At 37.0% G+C, this 12,562-nt stretch overlaps 2 pseudogenes; one reads left to right on the top strand and one right to left on the bottom strand.

Moving 5' to 3' along the window:
- LOC102503185 (vomeronasal type-2 receptor 116-like) overlaps positions 1-11,239 on the bottom strand; it is a 37,643-nt pseudogene extending 26,404 nt beyond the window's left edge.
- A 278-nt stretch (positions 11,240-11,517) lies between these two features.
- LOC102502761 (mitochondrial import receptor subunit TOM20 homolog) lies at positions 11,518-12,226 on the top strand (annotated as a pseudogene).
- Positions 12,227-12,562: the final 336 nt, after the last annotated feature.

Below are 12,562 nucleotides of genomic sequence, written 5' to 3' on the forward strand. Positions count from 1 at the left end.
GGTTGGCCATGTGGGAGTGTCCAGCACCTTAACCACCATGCCACCTGCTGGTCCCAGCCCTAGTTATTCTTATAATCAGAGCCCTTCACCTTGGAAAGTGGGGATTGCCCTTCCTTTTTTTAAAGAAAGATGAACTGTATTTTACATTTTGTCTACTTGTAAGTGAATTTAACAAACTGTCAGTTTTCCTAGCTTGAATACAGAATTGTAGCACTACCTGGTGTACATGTTTAGAACCTCGTGTATATTTCCAATGAACTTTTGCAAGCACACTTGTAACCATATGTGTATACTTAATGAATCTGTGAATGATTATGCCAGGGCAACTTTTTGTTTGTAACTCTTGTTTATATTGTCTCTAAGAAATGTGTGATTTTTATTTGAAAAAATACAGAGTTTGGGAATTAGAAAAAAATTAAAATAATCTGATTTGGACTTTGGTGTAATTTTTAATTTTTTTTTTTTACATAAACACGGAGAAGATTATTGTATACTTGTTTAGACAATAGAATGGAATATTGAGTGAAGAGATTGCAAGCTGTGGATATGATTCTATTCTCTCAATATGACCATTGACTGTTTTCAATACCTTTTTTAAAAAAAGTATACGTGACTAGTACAGATAACAATATCACTTCCAGACCAAAGCCTCAAAGCATGGACAAAAAACCATAAGGTTCAATACATTCTTTTTTGTCCACAATGGGAACTAAGGTATGCATAAAGTTTATAAAGATGGTGCAACAAGATAATGGTGATTCTGCCACATTGGGCCCATGTGACAATGTGGATCAGAGGCTTCCTTCCCTAGATGTCAAGTTTTAAAATATAAACTCTGAGAAACAAAATACTGTATTGAGTTTTCATACTATATCTTATCAATACAGCATAAACTATATTGTATTTAAAACACAATCACATAGCCTCTATGATATTTTTAAAATAATTTTTTTCAACAACATAATTATAATGCTGTGTTTACCAGTAAAGTCTCCTGAAACTTTCATAAGATAATTTCCCTGGAAGAACCTCTGAGGTGAAGAGTTGTCATGTTGAGAGTAATGGAAGTTCATCCAAGGGACCCACCTGTATGGATGTGAGGAAGGGCAGAGAGAGCTGGTAAACCTCAGCTGGGGGAACTGAGCCATAGTGAGTTTAGAGGATCTTCAGTGCTGGAATATTATTTCTTTGTCCAAAGTGATAATGAATAGAAAAGTTTTTAAAATTTTGTGTCTAATTGTCCTCTGAATGCCCCCTAATGTCCTGTCCTAAGATAGAGTGGTTCTCTATGTTCTGTGTACATTTTAGGAGGCATCTTTAAGAGAACTATCAATATTCCCATCAGTGAGGGTTGGATGTCATGGCTATGGAAAGAAATATGGGTGGAACTTAACACATTTTACTATTTTTTTATTTTTAATTTGTCAGAGGGCAAATGAAATCATGTGTGCTTGCCACAGAGAGATAGAGGGATAATGAGAAATCACACCTCATAGGGATGGTCATGTGAATATCCCTTCTATGTTGGGATTTTAGGCATGCAAGCACATATGCCCAGTGTATTCTTCAGGATACCAGGATCAAGACTTGAGCCATGGTCATCCAAATGATATCCAGGACATTAATCACCATATCACCAGCTGACCTACCAGTGCTATTTTTCTTTTTCATCCTTGTACTGTAAACCCAGTTTCCACATTTTATTTGCTCAGATGTGAGAGAACTGCATTAGGAGCTATCCAGTTCTCATTCCTTAACCTGAGAACACAACTGTGGGCTTTTGTAGAGCTCCAATAGGGTTCCAACTTGGGCTGAAAATGTTTGCATGTTTCTTGCAATGATAGCAACAGGTTGTTTCTGTGTCTGGCATTTGTAGTTTGGCAGGTATTGATTCCCTCCAGAGACCTAATTTAGAGCACTTTCTAAAGTTCTTTTGTCACTGGGATATGAATTGTAGAAATTATAACCGAGGGAGAGGTTGGTGCAAATGGGGATTCTTATTGATCTGCTCAATGGCAAAGTGAAAGGCCAATACAAATTGGTAGTTCTTCCATTGGTACCTAAAGAGAGGGGACAGCATTAGGAAATACAGTCAAGTCTTGTGATTCTGGGTAATTCTTCAATCAAGCCACAAGACATAAAGTTATAGGCTCAGGTTCCCGTTTAGAGATTCTCCTGCACTGGTACACAAAGCTAGTGTGAATAATGCTCCCAGGGCTCCAGAAAACCTTAATTTTTTTTCCCCTCTGCTTAAGCAAACCATGTCCAAATAATGAAGAGAGGCTTTGAAGGCCTTGTGAGTGAGATGAGGTGTTATTCAGCTGGATGCCGACATTATTGTCTGAACAGAGGTGATTTTAAAGGAAGAGAAGATAAAAAATTTCTTTAAGAATATGACTAAAAAGTGCATGCATTCACTATATTCATACATTAAAAATCTATAAGTAGAAAATTACAGATATGTATATTTATAAAATACAAAGAAGTTCTAGGATTTTTAAATATAACATGGATCAATTGAACTAAGGCCATTACCACATTTATCACCTGAAATATTTTACATTTTCTGTGATGAGAACATTAGTGCCATTGTCTTTTGGCAGTATTAGAATGAATAGTACTCAGTTATGAGTTACATTCACCATGCATACACTTAACATTCATAACCCTTCTAGAATTGGGTATGTCCCACATGTTAACATTCACCATGCATACACTTAACATTCATAACCCTTCTAGAATTGGGTATGTCCCACATGTTACCTTGTGTCTCTTTAGTCTCTAGAAACTATGATTAAAGCATTTCTTATTTCCCCTATGTTATGGAACATTCAAGTAGTAGCTGGCAGGGCAATAAGGTAGCATGGTGTTTAAGCTGCTGGATTCACACATGGCTTACCACAGTTCAAGTTCCAGATCTGGTGGGTTGATTTCTCACTTTCTCCCCATTCCTCTTTGTCTCTTTGGTAAGAACACATGCCTGTTGCAAATGAAAAACGAATAATAATAATGATAAATAAAATTAAATAAATAATTCTCTAAAGAAAAAGAAAGTATAAATAGTATCTAGGTTGCCAGTTTTTCAACCATTTTTCACATTTTAGGTACTTTTAGGTAGCATTTTCTATATTTTATACACTATTATGTTAACTCAGAAAAAATGTTAATTATGTTTTTGTTCAAAATTAAACATTTAGTTCACATCTTCTAGTCAATTAGTGGCAACATCCAGTCTTTTTACAAATTTGTAAAAACATTTTTGTTGTAGTTAATTGACCTTCATAACTGTTCATTTTCGCCTTGGAAATCCTCTCTCTTTATGGTGTAAAGTCAATTAATAAATAAAAAAAATAAAAAAAATATTTGCTCAAAGTGTGTTTTGAATATTTTAAAAAAGCTCATTTTTTGGTTATTAAATTAGGGTTATATATTGTCTTTAATTGTTTCTTTATTCTCTGTGTAATTATTCTGGTGATAATATCTTAAATCTCAACCTTAACAAAGTGTTTTATCTTTTCTTTTTTGAAATGTTGTTGTCTTATTGTGTGTACCTTAGAGAGAGAAACACAGTAAGAGGAAAAGTGAGAAATCATCCCCCAAGAATGTATGGCCATGCTGTAATTCCTTCTTTTCCATTTTCCTTTTGGAATTTTGGGGCCACACTCACATGTGCCCAGCATAATTTAGAAGCTACCAAGTTCAGGAGTCAAACTGCAATCAGCCAAGTGGGAGTTCAAAGACTTAACTGCTCCACCATCTACTGGTCCACGGATTTGTAAATGAAGCATGTTAGACTAAAACTTTTATGCAATCAGAACTCTATATTTTTGGAATTTGTTCTTATGTTTTATTGTTATTTTTTTATTTATTTATTTTACTGTAGCGTGTGTGCACTCACTAGGGTGAAACAGAGAAACAGAGAGAGAGAGAGAGAAATAGAGAATTCGTCCTCTGGGGAGAAGGTCATGCCACGATTCCTTCTCTTCCATTCTGCTCTTGGGATTATTGGACATGCAGGAATAGCCCCACCTCTCATGTTTTTCAAACAACTCTATTCAGGACTCAAACCATGTATTCAGCCATATGGGAATCAGCTGCCTTAAGGTCTATGCTGAGTTAGGCATTAGACTGCACTCTAGGTAGATAGGAGATGACCGTAAAGCAGTTACTATGGTTTTGCTTTCTGTGGTATGATGAATGCAAAATGTCATGGCCACATTTCTCATGTATATTTTATGACTTTAAAGGAAGCTTTCTTAATTATGCTATAAAAGATATCATGGAGGAATCAGGAGGTGGCATGGTGGTTAAGGCACTGGATCCCCACATGACTGACTATGGTACATACCTCAAGCCTGGAAGTTTGAAAATTATGACAGGAACATGTGCATGCATGCCCAAAATCCTGAGAGGAGAATAGAGAAGAGAATGAGGTGTGCCTATCATCACTGGTTTATATATGGTGGCAGCCTTTAGATACCCATGGCTTTTCTACAAAGCACACTTCTACCATTTCCTAGTCAGCTGTGAGCACCCAGAGTCAGCACCTTGATTCTGACATTAATTTCATGTCAGGTGCCCAGTGTCACAATATGCATGGAGGCCTCACTATGTGGGTTTTGGTGACAAAAGTGTTAACGTACCAACAATCTTATTCTGAGTCTCTTAAAGACTGAATATGAAGATAATGTTGATGGAGTGGAGAAGAAGCTATATTTTTTCTCTGTTTTGTCTTGAAAAAAAAATGGGAAACACTAAATATGAGAATTAAGACAATAAAAGGATAACAGGGCACCCCAAGTTCACAACAGTGCTCTTCTCTTTTCTGTGCACACTTCATTATTCTCAATGGAATTAATCACACACACACACACACACACACACACAAATATCCAACTACATGGTTACACAGGTATAAACATATTTATACATACATATAACCAACAACTTACTGAGGCCTTGTCACTACTCGAGGTGGCCTCATCAAAAAATGTAGCTGGCTTACAGTTTCGTTCTCTTCCACGGTATAAAGAGGAAAGAACCCACCCAGTTCCAGGTCTCCATTCTTGTAGACACTTGGCTTCCAGTATCTACGACAGCTAAAATGTGTAATCTCACATGCCGTTTGTAAAGGCTGCAGAAGTAGCAAGACACTAATCAAAGGTAATAACATGTCTGAGATGCCCCAACACAGATAAAAAGCCCTATGTGTGGGAGCTGAGGAGGAGATGGAACTGGATGGTGTCTGCAGGCTCAGCCCTCTGTTGGGAGAGCCCTTTGTTGTGGAGGGCACAGAGGATTCTCACTTCCATGCTTTGCCATCAACCTGTATAAAATGTCTTCCAGATTGTCGTGACAGACAGGTACATAACTAGAAAAATTTTACAAAGCATTTCTACAAGAGCCATGGTACTGAGCCTTGTGCTTTATCTAAGCAGCTCTGGTTTCCCTGTCTTATTACTGTTTCGCTTAAGTCCTATCCAGGGGATCTGGGGATCTCTCTGGCCTGGGGCTCTGCACCTGTCACCCTCCACTTTGGTGAAAATAATTTGGGAAAAATATATTTTACACTGTTTTTCTCCCCCATACTGTATGATTTCATAATGACTGGGTAAGGACTTGGAGACCAGCCAATCCTAAGGCAACAAGCTTTGTAATTGTGTGACTAAGAGAAGTCAAAGTGCTTGTATGACACAACTGCTCTTTTAAGTTAGATTTTTTAAAATGGTGTTAAAATATACAAAAGTTGGACTAGTAGGTGGCACAGTAGTTAATACAATGGTTTCCCACATGGCTGACAATATTTTGAGTCCTGGACACTGGATCTTAAAACTCATGCTAGGCACTTGTCCATGTATTCCAAAAATCCTGGAATGGAGGAAAATGGAGCAGAAGGGATTGCAGTGTGGCCATCTCCTGTAAGGAGGGATTTCTCACTTTTTCTATCTGTCTCTTCAGCAATCTCATTTTCCCTATAGCAAAAAATATCTCTCTAAATAAAATAAAAATAAAAACATCCACAAAATCCTAATTCTCTATTCCTCTAATTCTGAATTCCTAGCAAGAAGGTGAAGGAATAATGTCTGCCATCGATGACTTCTTCACCAGTGTACAAAAGGCATTTCATTGCTATGTCCAATATCACTCTCAGATCTGCAGCACTATCATGGCACAAATGAGTCTTATGATTTACAAAGAAGTAGGATACTTTCCAGAGATTATTAGATTATTCTTAAAGTCCAACCTTCCACAAAATCAATCCACATAACCCTAAGAATAATATCCTCTGCTCTGTCTACTGATAGATCAGGTATAAAGTACTCATTACATGATTTAATATGTAATAACTAAAAAGAACTCTGTCCTTGACCAATATTTATCTCTTATCATATTTTTTTCTCTTACCAGTCTTTATAGACAATATAATTGAAAATGTTCATGACTTGTTTATTTATTTAGTTTTGATTTTTTAAAAAAATTTATCAGTAGATTACATGCAGAAAGATATTTTAACTGATGTAAACTTTAAGGGATGATTAAATTGAACCATTTAGCATGTATTACTAGGGTCAGCAGGTGGTGTGGAGGTTAAGTTGTACTCCCATATGGCTGACTGCAGTTCAAGTTCTAGACTTGGCAGCTTATTTTCTTACTTTCCACTTCTCAATCTGATCAAAATTAATAAATAATAATAATAAATAAAATAATTGTCTAAAAATAACATATGTGTTACCTTACACTTTGTTTCTGGGCCGAGAATACAATATCTACTCTCAGAAAATTTTTGAGGTATACAATATAAAATAACTAATTGCATTGTCATGATGTTCACTAGAACCTTTGAGCATATTCCTCTTGTTTAACTGAAATATTATAGGTTTCTTTGACCAACATTTTAATTTTAATTAAATTTATTTTTAGAGAGATTTTTGCTATAGAGCACATGTGCTTACTGGAGAGACAGAGAGACAGAAATAAAGAAATCACCTCTTAGGGAGATGGCCACACTGCAATCTCTTCTCCTCCATTCTACTCTTGGGATTTGGGCAAACACATACACATTCCTTGCATAAGTTTTAAGCTGGTGAGTGTGAAACTCAAACTGCAGTCAACTACCTAGGAGCCCAGCAACGTAACCAGTACACCATTAGCTGCTTTCTCGACTAACATTTTTTTAAAGATTCATTTTAGTTGTATTTATTGTTATTATTATTATTTTTTAATTTGCTATAGGGTACACACACTCTTGCAAGAGAGAAAGTGAGAAAGCAAACGATCGGATCCAAGACTTAAATCATAGTTGATGATGTGAAAGTCCAACACCCTTAACCACCACACAATCTGCTGGCCCCTTGACCAACAATTTTAAAAGCTGGCTACCCTCCATCTGTAGTAGCTGTCATACTCTCTGCTTCTATGAATTTCAGTTTTTAATACTCTACTTACAAGTGAGATGATGAGGTATATGTCTTTGTGTACCTGAATTATTTCAATCAGCATAATGTCCTCCAAGTTCATTCCTCTTGTCAAAATAACAAAATACGTTTTGTTACTTTTAAGGTACATGAGATCTCCAGAGACTGGGGAAGAGAGAATAACTTCCCAATGGAGTTTCATTATGCTTCAATTAACTCTCCATTTCTCCATTCTGTCAGTATTTTGGTAATGCACACCCACATACTTAGTGTGTTTCTTAAGCCACCAAAAGTGGGATTCATAGCATGTTCAGTCATGTGGAACCCTTATCTTTTAAACATTAGGCTATAAAGCTGGTAGGCAGAATTCTTTTATAGTGGCTGGATAATATTGTATACATATATAAAAAGTTTTTTTTAAATGTTAATTTAATTTAATTCATTATTGTTATTATTATGTATTTTTCTATGGACACTTGTACACACCAGAGAGAAACAGATAGAAAGAGGGGAAGTGAGCAAGCAAGCTGACAGGTCTGGGATTTGAACTGTGGTCACCCATGTGGGACTAGTCCCTCAAACACCACACTACCTGCTGGTCCCTATAACATGTTTTTTATCCATTTGTCTGTGATAGTTATATTAATGTCATAACTTGATTAGTATGAATAAATTTGCAATGAACGTGGAAGCATAAATATATTTTTGAGAAATTAACTTCATATTTTTCATACATAATCAAATATGTAATTGTTAAGACACATTGTAGTCCTATTTTTAATTTTCTGAAAAACCTTAGAAAATTATTTTCCATTGTGTTTAATCAATTTATACTTTAACAAACAATGTTCACTGGTTCCCTTTTCTCCCTGTATTTATTGAATTGTAATTTTTTTTAAGAATAACTATCATAAGAGGTGTGAAGTGGAAGCTGACAGGTGGTGTGGTTGTTGAGGTGCTAGACTCCCACATGACTGACTATGGTCTGAGTCCTGGAACTGGTGACTTGCTTTCTCATTTTCCTTGTCTCTCTCTCTGGTCAAACTAGAAAATAGTAACAACAAATAGATAAAATAAATAAAATTATTTTTTAAGAAAAAGAGGTGTGATGTGATATTTCTCAATGGTTTTCATTTGTATTTTCCTAATGATTAATTATGCTGAGTGTTTATTCATTTATCTATTGGCCATCTCTATGCTTTCTGCTGAAAAATATCTGATTCCTTTGTACTTCTCCTTATCAGTTATTTATTTTCTGAATATTAAGTTTTTATTTGTTTTGAATATTAACTTTTTACATAATATATTACTTACCAATATGTCAACAATTGTGCAGTTCCTTGAATCTATTTTTATTTACTTTTTGGACAGAATCATTTTTGTTATAAATAACTTTATCATCACTTGTCTTTTTTTTTTCTTGAGATAATATAAAAGCAGTACAGGGCCAGCAGGTGGCATAATGTTTATTCAGTGGACTCCCACATGGTTGACCACATTTGAATCCTGGACCCAGTGGCATGAAACTCATGCCAGGCATGTGTGTGTGTATGTCTAAAATCCATAGGAAAGAAGCAAGGAGAAAGAATTGCAGTATTGCCATTCCCCTGGGGGAGTTATTTTGTACCTTTTCTTTCAGTGCTACTTTTTCTCTCTGGTGAGTGCATGTGCCTTATGAGAAAAACATTTTTTAAAAAAAGCTACCAGAAGGTGCCATGCTGATTAAGGCACTAGATTCCCACATGGTCAAATGGTTTGAGTCCTGGACCTACTGGTTTGAAAATCATACCCAATGCATGTGTGAGTGTGTGCTCAAAATCCTGAGGGGGAATGGAGGAAAACGGGTCACACTGGATGCATCTGCATGTGTACAAGACGCATGGAGGAGAATGGAAGAGAAGAGATTTCAGTGTGTCCATCTCCTTTGCTGGGTGATTTCTCACTTTCTCACAGTCCCTGTCTTCCTCTTTCTCAAGGGAGCATACCCACCCTAAGGCAAAAACCTATAAACAAAAAGGGTAATAAAATTAGACCATCTTTAGGCAACAGATCAAAATTGTAAATTCCAGAGATCAGTAGGTGGTGTAAGTGGTTAGGTGTTGTACTGCCACATGGCCCACCGTGGTTTGGCTCCTGGATCTGGCAGGTTGAAATTGGCACAGGGCACATGTATTTGTGTGCCCAAAATCTCAAGAGGAGGATCAAGAAGGGATGGTGCCATGATCATTACCCCAGGGAGTGATAGCTCATTTTCTTTCTTTCTGTCCCTTTCTCTCTGGTGAGCACATCCACTCTATAGCAAAAATCTCTTTCAAAATATGTATAATTCCAAGGACCAACAGTTAGCATAATGGTTATGTCACTGGACTCCCATGTAGTCAACCGCGGTTCGCGTCCCAGACCCGGTGGCTTAAAACTCACACTGGGAGTGTGTGCGTGCATGCCCAAGATCCCAAGAGGAGAACGGAGGAGAAGGGATTGCAGTGTGGCCATCCCCTGTGGGGGAGTGATTTCTCACTTTCTGTCTCTCTGTCTCTGTCTGTCTGGCGAGTGCACGTGCCCTATAGCAAAAACCTCTAAAAAATATAATAAAAAATATGTATAATTCCAAAATTATAATGTAGTGTTAAAATTAGGTAATATGCCTACTTAGCACAATAATTAATGATATTTTATTAGAGGCCATGGAGACATTTACAGGGACTGGGACAATGAGATTGTGTCTGAGACAGGAGGTCAGTGGATAACAAATTACTATGAGGTAGGTTAGGGTTAAGGGGGATTCTGCTCAAATTCACCTATTTTATTTTACAGATAAGTACACAAGCAGACCTTGGTAAAGTTTAGAAAGACTGATTAAATTTTGGTCAAGCAGAAAATCTTTGTCAATATGTATAAAATTATTTAAAAAATTGGTCAGCATGTGGTGTGGTGGTTAAGGTGCTGGACTCCCAGATGGCCAACCATGGTTTTTGTCCTAGACCTGGTGTCTGGTGACTTGGTTTCTCTCACTCCTTCTCTCTCTCTCTCTCTCTCTCTCTCTCTCCCCCTCTCCCACTCCCTCTCCCTCTCTCTTTCACTCTTGCCAAATTAAAAAAAATATAATAAATAAATTTAAACAAATAACTATTTGAAAAATAATTATTTGAAAATGTAAATAAAATTTTAAAACTAATAGAGTACATTCTCTCTCCCACACCACTATTTTTTTGAAGAGGTTTTTGCGATGGAGCATGTGCACTTGCCAGACAGAGAGAGAGACAGAGACAGAAAGCAAGAAATCAACCCCCAGGAGGAATGGCCACAATGCAATCCCTTCTCCTCCATTCTCTTCTCAGGTTCTTGGGCATTCATGCACACTGCCTGGCATGAGTTTTAAGCCACTGGGTCCGGGATGTGAACCATGGTCGACTACATGGGAGTCCAGTGACATAGCCATTACACTAACTGCTGGTCCCACCACACCACTATTTAAAACTATTTTAAAACAACCCTGTAGCTAACTCTGCAGTTTAAGTTCCAGACTCAATAGCTTGTAAAACACACTGGGTGCCTGTGCAAGCATGCCCCAAATCCTGAGAATGGGGATTGCTATCCACTTTGGGGAGTGAGTTCTCATTTCCCCTCTCTCTGTGTGTCCCTTAAGTAAGAATACATGCCCTATAGTCAAAATTAAAAAAAAAATAAAAAGACTTTAATTAATAGTAAAACACTACCATTTGTGAGCTGTTTAGAAATATCACATTGGGGGTATAAATGGTATACAACAGTCAAACACAATGTTACATGAGTATGACTTACCTGGAAATATTTTTGGGGTTCATGGCTGGAGACCCACTAGTGTATGCTAAGCATATGGAGCTGTGGTTCAAGGCTGGTTGAGTGTGAGAATTAATCATGACATCAAGACTCTCTTGAAGGTGCTGTCTCTCTCATGGAAGAAAAAACCTTTTTATAATAAACACTTAATCCTCTAGAAAAATAGCAATATTTATATAATTAAATAGAAATATTTCTCTACTTAAATATTTAAGGCCCCGTGCCTCTGTGGCCAGTTGGCAATGGGTGTGAGTGGTGCCACCTCCATACTCAGTATGGCAAGATGATGGGCTAGAGTAGCACCATTGCCACCACTGGGGTGTGTCAGACCCTGTTCATCGGGTACTGCATTTATTTTAGTCAAAAGCAATGGAGTGACATTAACTTCAAGAACAGGCTGAAGCAATTAAAAAAGAAACAGTTTGCCAAGGAGAGAGCTGGACTTCCCAAGTTACCTAACCTTAAAGATGATGAAGCAGTTCAGAGTCTTCCCTAAAGAAATTCAGCTTGGTGAAGCGTTAGTAGCCCAAGGTGAGTCAGAGAAGGGCATGGAATGTCTGACCAATGCCATCGCTGTGTGTGGACAACCACAACAGTTGTCTTAAGTACTACATCAGACACTGCCACCTCCCATATTCCGGATGCTGCTTACCAAGCTCCCAAAAACCAATAAGCAAATTTTTAAAAAAGGTTTTTACCTTAGGGTGCCTACACTCACTGGAGAGAAAGAGACAGGGAAAAGTGAGATAAAAAGTGGGAAATCAGCTCCCAGCATAAATGCCCATGCCTCAATACCTTCCCCTTCATTCTCCTCATGGGATCATGGGCATAAACACACAAGCACCTCACATGAATTTCAAGCCACCAGGTCCAGGACTTGAACCATAGTTGGCCATGTGGAAGTCCAGCCAGATAACAGCTATACTGTCTGCTGGCCTCCATTAGAGAGCATTTTAAGTAGCCATAGCATGGCTGAAAATAATGTGGAGTGAGACATAAATATCAACATAATAAGACCACAATTAATTATACTTTTAAATTTTTGAACATGAAAGGTGAGCAGCCCCAGAGAATAAGTGCAAATATGCTTGTTATGGACTGCTCTATGCTGAAATCTACCAAAGACAAGTTTATTTTGTGTAGATCTACTTGTGTTTTATTTATTTATCCAGTATAAAATGTATTTTGATAGAAAACTTTTTATTTTATAAATACTCTTATGAGCTACCAAGATTCCATGGATATTTTTTTTCTTTTTCTTTTTCTTTTTCTTTTTCTTTTTCTTTTTCTTTTTCTTTTTCTTTTTCTTTTTCTTTTTTTTTTCATTT

The sequence above is a fragment of the Tupaia chinensis genome, unplaced genomic scaffold, assembly GCF_000334495.1.
Source record: "Tupaia chinensis unplaced genomic scaffold, TupChi_1.0 Scaffold000142_1, whole genome shotgun sequence".
NCBI classification, from domain to species: domain Eukaryota; kingdom Metazoa; phylum Chordata; class Mammalia; order Scandentia; family Tupaiidae; genus Tupaia; species Tupaia belangeri.